The sequence below is a fragment of the Durio zibethinus genome, chromosome 3, assembly GCF_047325235.1.
Source record: "Durio zibethinus cultivar Kanyao isolate XHJ-2024 chromosome 3, ASM4732523v1, whole genome shotgun sequence".
In the NCBI taxonomy this organism is placed as follows: domain Eukaryota; kingdom Viridiplantae; phylum Streptophyta; class Magnoliopsida; order Malvales; family Malvaceae; genus Durio; species Durio zibethinus.
In genome coordinates this window covers 9,687,758-9,701,712 of record NC_143164.1, presented here as the reverse complement: position 1 = coordinate 9,701,712, position 13,955 = coordinate 9,687,758, and the positions used below count along the sequence as shown (strand labels likewise).

General features: G+C 31.2%; 1 pseudogene across 1 annotated transcript; it reads right to left on the bottom strand.

The window, feature by feature from the left end:
* Nucleotides 1–1,473: 1,473 nt before the first annotated feature.
* On the bottom strand, nucleotides 1,474–8,022 carry LOC111299125 (uncharacterized; annotated as a pseudogene). The gene is made up of 2 exons (XR_016340931.1): nucleotides 5,998–8,022; nucleotides 1,474–1,915 (listed from the first exon to the last, which is right to left on the bottom strand). The product of XR_016340931.1 is annotated as an uncharacterized LOC111299125 (transcript).
* Nucleotides 8,023–13,955: the final 5,933 nt, after the last annotated feature.

Genomic DNA, 13,955 nt, shown 5'->3' with positions numbered 1-13,955 from the left:
TAAGTCATTGTCAATCTTTAAGCTTGAAAAGACCATGTAACTACTGGTTGTAGTTTATAGCAAAACAGACAGTGGGTCTGACCTGTTATATGTCTGGATGACAATTCAAAACAAGTGGAAGAAAACAATAGATATCGAACAACCTTCTCCATTCACACCTACTAGTCACGGCCATGATCATAAACTTTCACAGTTCCACACAGTTCCAAAATTAATCTCACCCAAGTGAACAACTATGTAACCTAAATTCAGAATAAATATAATTATAAGTAAATAAGAACTTAATATAATATATTAACTTGATGTTTTCTTAACTTCAAGGAGCTTTAAATATGATTCTCAACACCAAGTAAGAAAAGAAACTAGAGGTTCAACAGAATTCTTCTAGTCCAGCTTGAAACAGGAAGTAAATCCGTTGTGGATATATCACTTTCTACCAGTAATTTCTATATAAGAGCAACACTCCCAATCCCAAAAGAAAAGCATGCATCATCAAATAGAATTGAGTTGTTTGTTATAGAGCAGTGATGTAGCTTTCTCAAATAGTACCCCATTTTGATAAATTGATGGTAGGGAGGGAGGAGAATAAATATAAAAAATATATATAAGAAAAAAAAAATTCAGCTGTGTCTAAAGTTGAAAAGAGTATCTGTTGGATTCTAAATCATATGCTTTTTCTTAAAATCAGTTGATTCCGACATCATGTTCACATTTGAATTCAACCTCAGGCGGAACTCTAATGGTTGTCTACCAATGGAATAACAGAGGTTACTCCAATTCAACATAAGATAGAAGCCCCATATTTGAGTAAGAATAGCAGTTAATGAAAAATGAGGTTATGCAACAAGAAAAACTACTGACTTCTCAAGAGCAACATTTTGATTTTAAAAGTAAGTTATTGCAGGTCATTTCTCAATAAGTAATAAAAGCCAAACAAACAGAATCTTAATTCTTACCCGCTATATTTTTTCTTAAATGATCACATATATCTCTTGGCAACAATTGGCCAAATAAAGAAACAATATCAGCACACAGAACAAGATTCATAAAGAATAGTTAACTAAATTAGCAATCATCTCACCAACTCATTTTCACTAACCAAATCATCAACCAGGATAGCCACCTGCACATTCTGGCCCCTCACTCCATCAAAGCATCTGTTTCCTTTCTAAACCAGAGTGAGATCAAGCACGTATAATACTTTAGAACATATGGTTCTTCTGTCAAGACGAGGAAAGAAGTGCACCTAGGGTAGCACCTCCTTTGCAGTTTCCAACTTTATTTTAAGACAGTGAACAGCATATGGAATATTAAGGAATATGCTTATCCAGTCCAATATTATGTTAAATATGTTTCAACCATTAAAAGCAATCTCTTAGAATGATGAAAACCCATGGATGGCACTTCTAACTTCTTGTAGCTAATGAACCATTTTTCCAGCTACAGACCATCAGATCAATCTTAAACATTCACTTTCCAGAACAAGAAAAAAAAATTCAGTTACCACTGCAAAAATTTCTCGTGTTTCTCTCATCCAAGAGATGATGCATTAAATTGTTATATCAGCACCTCTTGGTTATAGATCCTCCATCCGGATTTTAAAGCACATATACATTAATTATAAATATATCCTCCTTTGGTAGGTTTATCCAGGTTTCCAAAGAGATTGCCAAAGGATGAAAGAGGAAAAGAAGACTATAAATTAAGGAATAATACCCTATACGCTAGCCTAGGGACTATAAGTTATGATGTATTGATTTATCTATATAAGGAAGTCAATACAAGATTATTAGGTTAACATGTTTACTAAATGGCTATGTATCAAGAATATGAACCTGCTTGTGAAGTTTTTAAACTCCAACACCAGTGTATAAGATGATATTCCATATGGTTAGATGGCTTCCTTCCACTACTCCTGCAATAACAGGTGGATAGTTCAGACCAGAATCAAACTCTTCTTACCTCTATCCCTACTACAGAAAGATATTATTTATCACCTCTACATATACTCAGGCAGCAATCAGAGACACTAAAGACAAGGAGTTCAAGGCTACTAAATGCAGATATTCCTTCTGACTCTAGCACATAAAAATACATATATTTGACGGAATAGAACATCACAATCATCAGCAAATTCATCCATCATAGTATCAACAAGAAATCATTCCATGCAATATCTATCTGTCAAGACCTAGGTATCAGATACAGAACAATTTAGGAACTCAAATAAACCAAAAAAAAGAACCAGAGGAAAGGACTGACATTGTACTTCTTTTACAATCTTCAAGAAAATATTTTAATTAGGAAGGTCATTAGAGCATGCAGAAGCTACACATCAAACAACAACATTTAAGGTCGAGGGAAAGAGTGAGAGTCCCGCCCTAAAGAGCAGGGACAAAAGAACCCTCAAATGTTGCCCTCCTCCTTTGTATATCTTCTCCATTCGAATTTCTCATAGAACATAACTAGACTTGGGTAGCAATATGATGTACCCTTACATAAAAAATGAATAACATGTCTTATGCAAAATTTTCCAGATTGACAATTTTCTTCATTTTAGAATCGAACTTTTGAAGGCAATGCAACAGCAAAAACATATCATCAACTTTTAGCATTCCCGGTTAGTCATTATCCACATGATGACAACAAAATGGCGACAGATTTCTGCCTAACCATGAAAATACGAGCTAAAAGACTAAGAAGGCCTGAAATTATAAACTGTGAATCAAAATATATTAGTTCAAAGTGATGACACCTCAATGAAAAGTGATAATGAAGCTCAGATAATACTCAAACATCTCAAGATGTAGCTAAGAAATGCAACATACAAGTTTTGCACAAACCATAAAACCACAATCTGCGGAATAACCATGTGTGTTGATTTTGAAGTAAACAACCATGAAAGATGGTGAGCAAACAAATTGGGGGATTAATGGTCTTAAAAGCTAAAAGCCAACAACGATAGGCACAAGTTCTGCATGAAACACATCATTCACAACTCACACTTTTCAATGCAAACACATCATCTACTAAACCTTAACAAACAATTAAATTTCCACACATATTGTTCACAGTTCTGCCTACTAGGACAGTAGTGATCCTCATACTTAACCCCTTTAGCAGCCCTTGTTCTTCTCATAATTTCTCATCTTCTTATCTTAATTAAAACTGACAAATCAACCCCAAAACGCTAATCAACCTACCATCTTATTCCTACATCAGAGTCAATTTCTCCTCAATTTGGTGACCATAACCAACCCCATTAATTAGGCATCAAATTTTGAGGTTTCAATATGATATTTTCACATTATAGCAGATCCTACAATGCACCTAACAGACACTATGGGTAGGTTCCACAGTCTGCAAGGAAATTTCCCTAAGTTATAATGCCAAAGAACTTTGAAGAATTATCAATCATGGGGGGCATGCAGGAAACTAATAAAAAGACAGAGAATAAAAAAGCCACTGCCACTCAGCTATTGGTAAAGGTGCACTTAAAACGAGTTTCTACTGCCTTCTCAATTTGTTCACATAATTGACTATCATTCCAGACAAATTACATAATCAGATTGAAAGCACAGCAAATATAATGTCATAATAGGCTAGCTGTCATCTAAAAAGAAGAGCTCAACCTCTTACTATAAAGCAGAGGACGAAAGAACTAACTCAGGAAATATACTCTCTCCACATTTCATAACTTAATGCCCAGTTTTCTCCAACCAAAGATGTCAATAAGAGTAAGATTAACTTCTTTGACTTATGGTCTTTCTCATGTAGTACTGACTTAAGACCTTATGTAGGTTAGAAGAGACAGCATTAGGTCCTAATTTAATGTTTCATTAATTTAAAAGCTACAAGTTTTTTCCCCATTTTCTTCAATTTTAAATGTCTGGTATTTTCTAGATTTGCTAAAAATTTGAGCCTCTAAGGATCGTATTTTAGGTATTTCTCATGTCATAAGGTTTTTATTTATAATTGAGTGGTTGTTAAGCTCATTCCTATAGTTGCTTTGTTGAACCGTCAGTTCTAGTGCAAATAGCAAGAAGTCTAAAAAAGTTATCTAACTTCTTTAAATTAATAGAAAACACAAGTTTAGTAGAATTTCAGTAACCGTAATATTCTCTTTGGGATTATGTGAAGCAACACTAACCACTAACCCTGGGTATTAAGCACAGATCTCTTATTCGTTTTCTTTTGATTCCTATTCAGCATCAGATTAAAAATCAACACTAAACTCATCACCTACCAAACCCTAACCAATATCAAAGAAACTACCAAATTTCAATCCTAACCCTAATTTATTATGAAAAGGTACTGTTTAGAGTCCTGGTAACAACAACAAATAAATATTACAAACCATTAATTTTTCCACCCAATTTTAAGCTTAGGCTAAACTGTTCAAAGGTCCCAATTCTTCTCATAACTTCTCATCTACCTCAATGAATCTATGAATCACCTAAAACCCTTAGCAACTTAACAAAATACATCAGTATTAGTTCTTGTCAATTTTATGCAACCCTACCAAGCGTCCTAAAACAGTGTGCATGCAACAGTGTGCGCATGAGAGAGAAATTCCTTAAAAAGATAACATTAAACTAACAGTAAAATGGAATGATTACCTAGGGAGGAAATTGAATTATGATTAACAAGCAAAAAACCTAATTTTTATATGGAAAGAGTACTTGTGAGAACTGTTTCATGCATAACCGACTTCACCAATAACAAGTTCCAAAACATCAGACTGAAGTAAAGAAATTAAGTGCACTGCATGCGTACTTAAAGCTTTTATTCAAACGGCTACCTGCCAAGTAGTTTTTATTCACATTGAAGGAAACAACTGATTTCTGTGCTTGTGCATTTCTCAAATAAGATAAATCAAGTTAATGTATTCAAGTTGGACTCCTAGTAATAGGTCAAGCTTCTGACATCTAAAACATTTTAAATTGTGGGATGGTTCTTCTTAATTTAACTTTGATATGCTTGTATCACAAGGCTATTCTGCCTACTTTGCTCTCATATGCATACAGTTTGAGCATCCATGTATAGCCCTCAGAAGGAAAGCTTCTATCACTTGAATATATTGGGACGAGTGGGGTGTATTTACGTTTACAATCAAGACATGAAGCTATTTTGGAGAAAGATGCAAAATCTCCGGAAGCATAATTTTCCTATCATTTAGTGCAAGTCTCAAGGAGTTGATGCAGAAGCCAGTCAATAACAGACATACTTAACAGAAACATAAGTTGTAAACTCTACTACAATCTTTTGAAAGCATAAGATGTCCACTTAAATGGCTCTAAACTTTAATCAGCACCTGCAAGCAGACAAAAGATCTAAGAGGGAGGATGGCCAGAGCCACTACATCCAATAATATCAAACCTCCATCCAAAATAATAAACAGCACATCCATCTTAAATTATTGAGGAGCCTCTAAGATGTCACCATTATACACCAAAGTCCAAACACACTTACAACCTAAGACAAAAGTAGGACGAAGATCATATCAAAATTAGCCATCTAATAAAATTAATCAACATCAACAAAAATACAGCCTTATGAGTTTCGGACAAAGAGTTGGAACAATAAATTGAACAAAAGGAGCACACATCTGAGCATTATCATGACAAAAAAAAAAGAAGCATTATATTAAATACCCAAACTAATGATTTTGCAACAACAACAACAACAACAAACTAAGCCTTATATCCCATAACTCTAGGGTCGATTGTATTAAACGCCAAAAAAGGAATCCTTGGCAATGATACATAATACTAACGATTTTGCAATTATAAATAATAATAACAAAAGAGAACCTTGAGAAAAAAAAAATCTTCTAGCATAAACAACAGCATTTTACAAAAGGCAAAACAACAAAAAGTAGAAATTGTAATCATCACTAGCTATGTTTACACAAAAAAAGCATGCAGCATCATAATTTTCAATTTAGTTTGCCCATTCTATATGCAACACTCCCAGATAAAAGCAATGGCAGCTTACCAACAACAAAATAATCTTGCATCAAGGCCTGCCACTGTAAAAGAAAAAGAAGCTTGAAATACAAGTTACTTGGCTTTAATCAAAAGCTAATTCTTTGCACTTCAACTCTAATGCCATTCGCTCATTCTCAAGCTTCATTCTCTCATTTTCCATTTTCATTTTTTCCATTTCATGATCCCTTTTCTTACTAACTCTTTGCCAATTGAAATGTTGTTTCTCCAATTCTAGTATCTCAATTTGAATTTGTAGTTTCTGTTCTTTTAGATGAAGCAATCAAGACTCAATCCACTGCTTCTGTAACCAAGCAGCTCTTGAATTGTCAGGTAGGACTTGATTCATATCAGCTTGGGTGATTTGTGGATAAGAAAATGAATTTTTGTTGCAGTCCCGAGAGATCAAAGAATTCTGGAAACAAGCATCTTCATAGACCTGGCCTTGTCTTGACCTCATTGTAGAGCCCCCTAATACCCCATACATTCCCTTGTTATCCCCATGTGAAACAAGATTCTCCTCAAATTCATCATGATCATAACTTTCCATATCATGATCATCGTCATCAAGATCATCATGTTGATGCCTCCTTGCATCATCATTCTCATGATCATCTCTACTTCTAAGAGCCACCTGCAATGATCACTGCAATTGTGGATCATGAGGCAGATGCAATCTGTTCCCATTATGATAAGAACACATCTCCTCATAGAAAAGATGCTTTGTGCTTAAAATTTTCCTAACATCATCCTTTTCTTTCTCCGTTAAGTAATCTATAACTTCCAAAAGTGCTGGGTTCTCAACAACTTGACAAGAAGCTCCCCTACCAAGCATATCATTTAGTTTCTTATACCTTTTATTTAGGTCATTGAACTTATTCTCACACTGTTGAGGTGAAACATGATAACCCCTCTCAGCCGTGACTTTTGACACTGATTTCCACTTACCCTTCTTCCATAAAACTGCAAATTTCCTCCTCATCCCACCACCACAGTCCCCCACTGCATCCTCTCCTATATAAGATACTGCTGTAATTAGAAGCCTCACCATTTTATCAGTCCACTCCACACATTGCCATGGCGATCCCTTCTTACCTTTAGTTCCATCATAATGACCATCAACACCCTCTTCTGTAAAGCTCGGTTCATCCTCATCGCTCACTGAACTTTTCCCTCTCTCCCTCTTGTTGTAATCCGTTATCGAAATGGTTTGATCACAGTTTTGCATCATCCCCATTGAGAGTGGAAAACCCTCGTGAAAAGAGTGACGGGCAAAAGTGCCTTGGTGAGGGTTAGGGTGGTGATATTGACGTATATTATGTGGGTGTTGTGCATGATGAAGAACGGTCATTGATCCTTGTAAGTCAAGGCCTCCATAAGAATCCCCACCAGGAATCATTCCTCCTCGTGACAAATTGTCTTCCATTACTTATTTCAAGCAAACAACTCTATGACATTGCCGTAAACTTATTTCCCCTTAAACCATAGTCTACAAAAATTACTACTTTCTCCTCTCTGTGATTCAAGCACTCAACAAACCAAAATCAAGCACAACCATTTCTTGTTCTTCCCTTTTAAGACATTTCCAGCTAACAAACAAGCCAATCAGAATATCCCAAAATACCAGCTTATCAAGCTAAACTAGCATCCATTAACAGATTTCTACCCTTAATCACAAATCTCACAAAGAAGAAAACTTGATATACCTAATTAAAAACCCACCTTCAAAATCACCAGAAAAGTAAAGAAAAAAGCCACCCGACATCAATATTAATCTAACTGAAACCAAAAAGAAAAAAGATAAAACATTTACTTATCTGCACAAAATCTCCAACACCCACGAATCCAAAAAAAAAAAAAAAAGGCTTTCCTGAAATTAAAGCGAGCATCCAGGAGTTGGAATCATGAATAAACTGCTCTGCTCAGCCTGAGTTGCATCAAGGCACATAAAATGAAAATTGAAACGTAAAATTTTTTATAGTTGCCGAAGCATTTTATAGGCGAGGGTTTTTGGCTTTTGTGTATTTATATATTAAAAAAATTACAGGTTCAATGTATGGGGAAAGATCTAGTGGTCATTTTAGCATATTATATTTCCATTTTAGCATATTTTATTTATGTCCCACTCCTAACAAAATTGCTGCTGAGGTAATGCCAACAAAATTTGAGTTGTTACTATGCACCAGGGCAATCCTATCCGTTTTAAATGGATTTTAATTTGATTTGATCTTATAAATTTTTTTTTTTTTAAATTCAAAGTTTAGGTCGGATCAAATCGGATTCAAATTTTAAATAAATTCGATCAAATTTGATTTGATATTATATAAAAAATAATTTTTAAATTAATTTTTTATTTATATATTTATATAATTATATATTTAAATATTTATATTTAAAAAATAATATTTTATATTTAAAAAAATAATATTTTATTAATTTTGATCAGATCGGATACAATTTATATAATATCGGGTCGGGTTTGGATTCGAGGTATTGAAAAAAAAATTTCGGATCGAGTCGGGTTTAAGTTTAATTGATGTAAAATCGGGTCGGGTTCAGACGAGCAAAAACCTGCCCCGACCCGTTGTCATCCCTACTAAGCACGTTCGGTTTACGAAGCATTTTATTTATAATTTATACTTATGTAATTTAATTAAAATTATATTTTTAATTTTTAATTGTACAAAAATATATTATTTATAAGTGTGAATTTTATATAACATTTGAATAAAATTTTATATAATTTTAAAATTTAATTGATTAATTTTAATATAATTATTATAAATAATATACTTTCATTGTTTATTGTATACATAAATAATTTGATTATTGTAATAAAAATAAAAATAAGTATATATTATAATAAAAGTAAACTGGATTGAAACCTTAATATATTTTTTATTAGAGAATAGAAAGAGTAAATTCATGCATGTAGTGGGTAGTTTTTGTAGCTGAAGAAATATATAAATTGATATTTGAGGAAAAATATATACAAATTGCTTTTCAAACTTTTAAAATGTGTAATTTTTTAATTCATCAATTAAAATAATTAAATCAATCTGTAGATGTTGCATATTTGGCATTATCCTTAATATTAGTCCTTAATTATATTTTTAAGTCATGTTTAGTATATAAGATAATGGACAAGATAAAATGATAAATATTTTATATTATATTTGATTTGTTTCTAAAGAAATGGATAAGATTATAATGATGATTAATTATTCTCTTGGAATTGAATAATTCGATCATCCTAAAATGGAATGAATTATTTTTAATTCATAGAATTAAACTTATATATCTTATTATACCATTAAAATTATACCAATAATATAAATTGTATAAAATTTGAGTAAGAATAATTTTGATTAATAAATAAATTATCTTATCATAATCCTTACACATATCAAACATAAAATATGATGCCATTATTTAATCTAATCTTATTCATAATATTATTTTATCTTATCTTATCATAATTTTATATACCCAATATGTCCTTAGTATTTATCAATACGATTGGCTATAATGTTCTAAAGCTTGTAGCTCTTTAGTTTGATGCCCAATTCTTGTCTAATGTGGCTTGTATGCTTATGATCAGCATTTGAATATGATCGTAGGGAATGTTGAAAAAATTGTTACAAAAGTTGAAATAGATGATGAAAGAGATACTATGATTCCTTAAAAGGATATTAATGGACACCTTTAAAAGTTTTCATCTAGTGATGAACATAATGAATTCTCTTGAATAATGCAAGAATCTAGATTTGCAGCAGAAGCAAATTCTCTTATTAATGAACTGGAGATTTTCAAGTGAAATGAAATTTTAACTGGATAAAAAAATAGATATTTAAGGTTTGCTTTTTCATTTTTTGATGATCCTATTTTTACTTCCATTTCATACCACACATTGGTGGATCCATGTTGCAAGGTAAAATATCTATGATTACTTCAAAAATTAAAAAATAAAAAATTCAAAGAAAATCTTTTGTTTAATACCCAAAATTTGTCTCTAGATATCTTTTTTGTAAATAAAATTAATACATTTATAAATAATTTTATATATATATTATAAATGTACATCTTAGAAAAAAAAATCTTGGATCATGGATACACAATTCCATTTTTCTTTTTTTAAAAGAGATGGGATTCATACTAGTTTCTCCACCTTTATGGATTGCTTGATTAGGAAAATGAAGTTTTTTAGAATCACCTTTTGTCAATTTTTACCAAAAAAAAAGTCAAAGCTAAGGAAAATTTATACATACATTGAGAGGGCATTTAGTTCACGGAATCTTAAATTTTAGGAGGAAAAGTAATCTCTAAAAAAGTGTGGATTCTTGACAACAGGTGATTCTTACTAGCAAGAGAATATTAGATTCTTGTGTTTGGTTTGGCGAAAACTCAGATTACTTAATAAACTCTTTTTACTATAATGTCCTTCATTACATGTCAAAGATAATATTTTTATTAAATATAAATGCAATCTTTGACAAAAAAAATGAAGTCAAATATAGTCAAAGACTATGTTTTTGTTATTAAAAAAAAAGTAAAATATAGTATTTAGTCAAACGCAACATTTTTCTTATATAAACACATTGTTTATATGAAATATTACATTTATATGACCCTAGATGCAGTGTTTAATACATGTAAATCAAGTAGTTCAATGTAACTAAACGATGTTGTTTACTTAAAGATGATGTTTCTAGAGAAAGAAATGCAATCGTTGATTTTAATCATAGATTGTGTTTATAAATGTACAAACATGGTCTTTAATATAAAAATGATGTTTCCTCCATGAAAAACAATGTTTTTAACATGAAAAAAAATTAACAAAGACTATGTTATGAGAATAGAAACACAATCTTTGTTGCTTTCTTTGTTAACTTTATAGAAAACTATTCAGAAAGTTAAAATCGATTTTAAAGGTAGCAAATGATAAAAACTAAACCTTAAGACCCTACACCGTACATTTTTACTGTGTTCATAGCTGTCATTGTCACCATCATTACTGCCATCATTGTCATCATCGTTATTTGAGGTAACAAATGCATATTGATAATATTGGAATTAGATAAAATGTGAATTTTTTTCAACATCAATTGGATTGAATGAGTCTTGGAATTGCTTTTTAGTATTGAAACATTTTGAAATGTGCATTGATTACAAATGTCATGTTTGTAGCATGACCACATGCTTTTACCTATATCTTCAAGCGAATGAAAGTCTTTCTGATAAAGGTCAAGGGTTAAATGTTTAGAATGCACAATTTCGATAGGCTCAAATTGGATGTAAATTGGAAATGCAGTGTAAACACCTCATTTTTTCTAAGGATTTATTGGAATTAAAATGGACTTTAATTGTCAATTAGGCCTTAATGCAAAAATTTTTGGCCCAATGATTAAAATCCCAAACAAATTTTGAGTTTTGATCTTAGTTTATTTTAATCTTGATTTTAGTTTTAATTTTAATTTTGATTTTATTTTTAGCATAGGTCAAAGTCAAAATTACAAAAGTCAAAGAGTAAAAAAAGTTAAAAGTAAAAAAAAATAGAAATGTGATTGAATTCTCGAAAGATTGAGGAAGCATCTTGGCATTCAATCTAGAAATCACATTTTGGTAAAAAGGAAACTAAATCACAAGTAAAAAGGGAAAGTTTGACAAGAATAAAATAGAATTGAATCTGTTTGTAACAGATCCAATCTTGGCCATTTAAAAAGAATCTCTGAAATTCCTACAAAAAAAAAAAGATATATTAAACCCCAGTCAACTAAGTAAGAGGGAGAGACAACATTGAAGACAACAGTCAATAGAAAATAGATTAGTAAAGAAGCCAAAACCCAGAAAAGACACTCAATTCCCAATAATCCTGAAATCTGCAAACAGAGTCAAAAGCCAAGGCCAAAGAAAGAAATAAATTGAAGAAGCAATCAGTAGCAATAATGAAGAAATCTAAAAGAAAACCAAAACAAAGGTCAACAACAATCCGACAAAGGTTTAAAAAAAAAAAAAACAAAAGCAATCAACAACAGCGCTAAACAAGGACAAAGAAGTAATTTTGAGTAAGGTCTTTGAAGGCAACAAAAGGAGGGCAAGCAAGAAGGCTAGAAACTGTGAACACCTAGTCACAATCACAAAATAAGATAAGAAGCATTCAATGGTAATCAAATACAAAGATAGAATTTAGCATTCAAGCCTAAATTTCCAATTGGCACACAGCAAGCAATTAATAAACATTCAACAATTCTTAGCTCTCACAGTTATACAATAAAATTGCTTCAAACCACAAGCAAATTTCACAAACCCAATAAACCCATAAAAAAACCAATTACCCAGAATTAAAAATTGACAACCTAAAAAAGCCCAAAGCAAACCCAATCAACCCAGAAACAACATTAATCTTAAACCCATCCATAATCAAGCAACCAAAAAAAAAAAAAAAAAACACAACAAAACTCAGTTTTAGGTTTTAGTATAAAAAGCCTTTAGGATTTTTTTTTTTTTGGGAATTAGAAGAGGAAGACGATAATGATAGTAGTGGGGTCTCATTGGTTCTGGGTAACTTATGTTCTTGTGTTTTGGGATTTTGAAGAAAATCCTAAAAGAAACTTTTAGGAATAGAAGAAAAGGAAAGAATTAGAGGTAGATTTCTTTTTTGGATTCCCAACAGTGGTCCAAAATGACAAAAATGTGGAGGTATGATAGTGGTAATAGTAGAACACCATATGATTCTGAGAAAGATTCTTGCTAGGTTTCTGCTTTGGTTTAAATGTTGTAGAGAGAAGGGGGATAGTAGAATTTGTAAAGAGAGTAATAGTAGAAAATGAGGGAGATAAATGAATTTTGGTTTTTAAACTAAAGATAAAACACTATTGTTTTGAAAAAAAAAATAGCTTCTTGGTTGACCTGTTGTGCAAACCTAATTTTGAGCCATTAGAGCCGCACCACTGAGCCATTAAGTCAAACTAAGCTTTCAAGTTTTTAGGCCATTAAACTAGTATGGAGTCGAGTTGTTTAAAGCTAAGGCATCAAGCCAAGCTGAATCTTAGTATTTTTATTTTATTCATTTATTTCTGTTAAATTATTTATTTATCTATTATTTTTTTTATTTTGTTTGCTTGTTATTTATTTATAAATACATGAAATAAAAATAACCTTACCAACATATTGAAGGGCTAGTATTTTTATTTAAAAAAAAGGTTTTACTAATATAGTGAAAAATTTTATGAGTTTAAAAAAATCAAGTTTTAAAAGGAAAAATAGTTTTTTTCTTCATAAAATCCTACTAACAATTAGAGGATAATTCTTGACAAAAAATCTTACCAACATATTGAAAGATATTTTTGAAAATAAATTATTTTTAATAGAAATTTATTACTACAAATAAAATTAAATGAATCTAATGATAGAACCTCTTTAAAGTGTGACAAATAGTCTTTTTGAATACTTCTGAGATGAGAAAATATTCTTAAATTATTACCAACATATTGGAGTAATTTAAGAAAAATTTTCAATCTTAAATTATTTGGTAAATTATAAATATGGCTTGGATAACTTGAAATCAAGCTGGTTCCATTCTTTGGATGGGTGCTATGAGGGTACTATAACATTTTTCACGCGTAACTGTATTTTCAAACCTAAAATTTGGTTCCATGGACTATAATTTACCATTTAAAGATACGTAAGTTAAGCGTAGGGCTCCTCTTTAAATGTGACAAATTTAGTTAGGTAGTCAATTGCATCTAAACAAAAAAGATTGGTAATGACTCCTTAAATTTATGTCTAGCGATAGGTTTATGTATCTATACATTATGATAGTTTGATGACTCTACTTGGGACCTCTGAGAGTCAAGCTAATAAATGATTTCTTATTATCCAAGCTTAACTTAATAAATTTAAGGATGTTTTTTCCTTGTTTGTGTTTTATTTATTTATTATTATTATTTTTATATCTATTATTCATTC